This window comes from Chrysochloris asiatica, unplaced genomic scaffold (genome assembly GCF_000296735.1).
Source record: "Chrysochloris asiatica unplaced genomic scaffold, ChrAsi1.0 scaffold00019, whole genome shotgun sequence".
NCBI classification, from domain to species: domain Eukaryota; kingdom Metazoa; phylum Chordata; class Mammalia; order Afrosoricida; family Chrysochloridae; genus Chrysochloris; species Chrysochloris asiatica.
In genome coordinates, this window is record NW_006408537.1 from 18307686 (window position 1) to 18313235 (window position 5550).

The following is a 5550-nucleotide window of genomic DNA, read 5'->3' on the forward strand; positions in this document are numbered from 1 at the left end:
ATTGTAAAGTATTAGTTGTTTTATAAATCCCATAACTGAGATTTTTGAGTGGGTTTTCATAGCCAGTAAAAAGTATAAAGTGAGGGAAGAGATGATTATGATTGGTGTCAGAACTGGTGAAAATTTTGGAGTATGGACATATGTCTGACTTCTACCTCACAGGAATCACTATTGGATAGCTGATGCTGATGACCTTAATTCTTCTCTTCCCAACTTGTGAAATTTGAGGAGGTTAGATACTATCCCGATACCATTTTTAATCCTCCCTTTAGTGTTGAATTTAAGAGCTACTCTTTTTGATTTTTATGAGATTGTAACAAACCAGTCCATGAGTTTGCCCTATTCATTGGCTATTGTTAATTAAATTATAATACAGACAGTGTAGTGGTTACAAATCGGGCTGGGAACCACAAGGTCAGCAGTTCGAAACTACCAGCTGCTCCACGGAAGAAAGAGGAGGCTTTCTGCTCCTGTAAAGATTTATAGCCTCGGAAACCCTGTTCAGGGTTGCTATTGGTTGGAACCGACTCTACAGCACTTAACAACAACAACAACAGACAAATTGATAAAAATATGTCAGTCTATTATTTATTATTCTAAAGAACATGCTACATTTCTTTCTTTTTTTTTTCTATTTCTGTACACTTTTGCAAGTTGTTTTATTTACAATGCCAACTTTTAAAAGGTCAATACACTAAAGCTAACTAGACAGTAAACTAAGAAGAAATCACTTTATAAAAAGAGGGAAAACCCAAAATATCACTTTCTATAGAGAATCCACAGTTCAGTTTTATTCAGAGCAAAGCAAAAACAAACAACGTTTGATTACACTAGGAGAAACTCAGCTCTGGGTTCTACAATCTGTACTACACATGCAATGATGGCAATATTCTGCCAATACAATTGATTTGTTGCTCCATTTGTCTCCTGTTTGTCTAATATTAACAATTATAAACAGAGCAGTGCAACTAGTATTTGGAATAATCTTTAGAGTGTTACAGTGTCAGGCACAGCATTTTACTGCTCTTCACACCACTAGTTTTCTTTGTGTACCTGGGCTTCCTCCTCTTCAGTAAAGTCATTTTTGATATTGAAGGTCTTACAAATCTCTTCAGGAGTTTCCCCCTTGATCATATGGGCAACAGTCTTGCAAGTAACATAAAGCAAACCTTTGATATCTAAGTAGTTTGCAGCTAGAATAAGTTCAAAAAGTGTTCCCTGGTCAACTTTCAGGAATTCTTGGTCCCAAACAGGAATATTGCCTGTTCTCTTTTCTTTGTTCTCATCATCCTCAGGAGAAGGAGGATCATCTTTGTGATGAGTACACCACTGAATGACCCTTTCTAATATTGCTGCATTAACATTTGGTAGAGGAACTAGGTCATCATCTCCTTCATCATCCATTCCCAAATCTTCCAACATGGTCTTGATAGTCACAGATTGTTTGGCAATTTCCACAGCAACTTCAAATATCTCTCCATCAGAACTCTGCAACTAAATTGAAGGCATGTTGTTTGAGCCTAAGGAGGCAGCGGACCCAAGGCTGGTGAGAGCTGGGAAGCGTCAGCACAAACAGACGAGCAAGGCAGAGAACAAGGCCACCCACTCCATGATACATTTCTTAAGTAGACCTTTGTAAATGTACTGAAATGTCTAATATCTCTCCTTTCTTGCCTGGAGATTATATTTATTGGAAAAGACATTAATTGAAGTGAAAAGAAATTTATTTGATCTTGTTCACTAACTCATGCACTGCAAAATTGCAGGAGGTCGAAGCTTAGATCCATTGGCATCAAGCGAAGAAGACTAGTTCCTGAATGGATTGTGAAACTCACTAAAAGACTCAAATTTAAATTCAAATGGTTTACAGATTTGAACCTGACTGGAAATTGTCTGTGCAATCTGAAGTAAAACTTGAACTTTTGAATTTTGAAAATTGCTATATCTTATAAGCTAGAACTTCTGAATGAGGTTCAATGAGAGCTTTAACACTTTTTAAGGTTTTTTTTTTTTTCTTTTTCTTTTAAGATTATGAAGTCATAATCTTACATTGCAGATATTTTGAAGGTTTTAATGACTCACTTTGTCTTTGATGCCATGTTTTGACAGTGTAGTTATTTATATGTAGTTCATATTTATAATTTGTATGGAGGCTTTAGTTAGTATTAGTAGTTCTTTGTTTAATTCCATTTTCTTTTTTTCTTTTCAGTGGTACAAAGAAGGGAACAGTGTTTCTTACTTCATATGGGATATGACTTCTAGATTGAATTGCTAGTTCTTGCTACATTTGTTTTATTTACAATTCAATGCTGACTTAAGGAGTATTTAAAAATATTTGCTCTTGTATATTTTCCATGTGAAGAATGAGGGAAGAAAATGGGTGATGTATCTCAGTTGGGCCAACAAGCCAAATCAATTATGTCCTTCCTTACAACTGCTTTTTTATGTCTCAATCCGTGGATGAATTCTGCATTCAGTTTCCTGAGTTTCTTTCATATCTCTTAGGCAATCTTTGTGACTTCACATACAGTCAGAGATCCCATGTTGTCTTTTTTTAAATTGATGTTCTTGTTTGTTTTTAAGTTTCTATTGTGTACTGAGTGATAGTTTACATAGGAAAACATCAGCTTTACACCATCATTTCATTGTAATGATTACAATCTACTCTGTGTATCATCATTCAGCAGTATTTATTTCCATTACATCTGTTTTTTGTTTTGTTTTTGGGGGGTGTACACAGAAACACTCAGGAATACATAATCATTTGAACAGCCAAAAGCATATTCTGAAAGTCTGCCTCCTGGCCTCTAGCACCCAGTTCCGCTCTTTCCATGAGTACACAGTCCTAAGCTGCTCCCTCTTTCCATGTCCTCATCTCTACTTCCATCTCTGGTGTCTCTGCTTCTCTGCTTAGGCTCTGGCATTCCGTTCATGCTCTCCTCCCTTGACGGTCCCAGGGTCTTCTGTTTCTGTGTCATAAGATTAACTACTCCCCCATTTTCATTATAAAACTTGTACCTTTACAGTTTTGACAGTCACAATAGATCATGATAACAATTACTCACTATTGAAACGTAAGAATCTTATCCCTATCTCTTTTCAACAGATCCATCAGTAGAAGATGAAAACTATTCAATGGGGACTCTACCTTTCCCTGAACACTCTTAAACTAAACTCTCTCTTGAAAACTTGTAAGCCAGTCACGTTGTGCCTTTATCATTCCCTTATTTTAGGTAGCCAATGTCTAAATTGCCCAGCCCTATCTAATCTGTATACAAAGGGCATAGGATTGATACTGATGTGAAGACTCCTTCCCTCTCAGTTGATATTTTGAACTACTATATCCATAAGTATGGGTCAAGTTCATCAAATTGTAGCAATTTACCCACATTATTTATCAAAAATTGTTTTCTTTTTATCTTCCTCTAGTTGAGTTCTGATTATCAAGCCATTGAGGCTAGGTCAAATGTGTACTATCTACAATTTGGGTGTTCTTGTGCATCTTCTCTCACTTTATATCAGCTGGATGCTACACTCTCAGCTCCAGCCCTCTGTGGCTATGTCTTTGTCCATGGGCTGCTCAGGTGTCCCCAGGTCTCACCACACTTCAGACCAACCAGCCCTTCCTCTTTCACTCATCTCCAGGTCAACGTAAGTCTATGGAATGTGGTTGAACTGATCCCATTTCTTCATTGCTGCCTTTCCCCCTCTTCCACTCACAAGTAGAACCATATGGTCGCCTGCAAGCTTATATGCCTTCTCTGTGCTCCCTTTGAGTTTCAGTCTTGGAGGGGCTTTTGTACTGAGGGCACTTGATTACTTGCCTTGGTGACTCCCTAGCAAACAACTTGCTTGTTCTTCTAGTAGTCAATCATACTGCCATTTTTGTTTTGGATTTTCCCTGCTAATCTTTCTTTTAAGATGTATCATCTGTTGCTCTAGCTATTCCAGGATGGTCTGTTTGCCCTTTCTAGTGGGAATGTCCCACCTGAGAAGGCTCTGGATGAGGCTCAGGATTCCACCTAAGCTCCTATACACTGCAAAAGCTCCACAAGAAGCCCTGTTTCACTGAGCAAGTTCTAGAACCCCATTTAGGTATTCCAATCAGTTATAGACTGAAGACAGGCTTACAAGCTTTCTGTAATCATGTATCTCAACATTCCTTTCTATCCCATTCAAGTGTCTATTTTACAATAGTAGGCAAGGGAAACCAATATTCATAAGGCAGTCAGGCATCCTAGTGTTATTTCTCCTCTTCAGACTATGCCTAGATCCCTGTATCACAGAGCCCTGTTGTTCCAAGGTTGAGCATATATCACTATTTACCTCTTTCCCATTGAGCCCATGCAAACCTGCCTCAGTGTTTCCCTATCTACTTTGTTATTCCACACTCACACCCTCTTGTGTATTGCCCACCCCAACACCCAAACTATGAAGATTTTAATGACTCACTTTGTTTTTGGTGCCATGTTTTGACAATTACAGTTATTTTTGTCCAGTTCATATTTATAATTTGTATGGAGACTTTAGTATTAGTAGTCCTTTGCTTAATTCCATTTGTTTTTAAAATAACCTTTGTTCCATAAACTCAAACTTCTAGAATAGTAAAAACCTAAACTATATAAGTACTAGAAACTTGTTTCTTAGTTACCTGAATATTGTATTTAATTGTTGTCACTGGCCTTCAGTTATGGGATGCTACTCTTTGTTTTGATATATGATTCTTCCCCTGTGAATGAAGACCCTTTTATATAAACACTACTTTTAGATAATATTCATATTTCTTATGAACTTTCAGAGATTAAAATCTAGATTAGGTCTTTTAACTTTTTATTCTATTTTTGTAATTGTTTGAACTTTTATATTCTATTATTCCTTTGCTGCTAATACTAGCCATAGATTAATTAGTAAAACAAATGAGTTTTAAAAAGTATTGTCAACATGATAGTAATATTTGCCCTTTACTGGTGTTGTATTTGTTCAGTGACATTGAGTTGGTTCTGATTCATAGCAACTCTGTATAGGATATCCTAAGAGTGGCAAGTTTGAACCACCAAACTTGCATTTCAAATCACCTTGCTTTTCATAATCCTACTTTATCTCTCATACTTAAGAGTGACCTGTTCCTAGAGAAGGACATTGTGCTTGGAAAACTGGAGGGGCAGAGAAAAAGAGGAAGACCCCCAATGACTTGGATCAGCATACTGGTAGCAGCAATGGGTTTAGTGTAACAATAATTTTGCTGATAGTGCAGGACAGGACACTATTTCATTATGATTGCTGTGAGTCAGAACTAATTTGATGGCACCAAACAACAGTAACACTGATGATGGTTGTACAACAGGATTGCTACAATAGATGCCACTGAATTATTCATATGAAAAATGTTAAATTGGCAAATATTTTGCTATATGTATTTTTACAATAATAAAAAAAGAAGAAGAAGAAAAAGCAATGTAACCTTGAAATATGCAGATGGGGATACCGGAATATGTTAGATATTTTGAATTCCATTAATCCTGAGCAACCTCTGAGTTATCGAAATGACCC

The 5550-nt window shown here is 36.8% G+C and overlaps 1 pseudogene; it reads right to left on the reverse strand.

The window, feature by feature from the left end:
* Positions 1 to 1017: 1017 nt before the first annotated feature.
* On the reverse strand, positions 1018 to 1509 carry LOC102826448 (annotated as a pseudogene).
* Positions 1510 to 5550: the final 4041 nt, after the last annotated feature.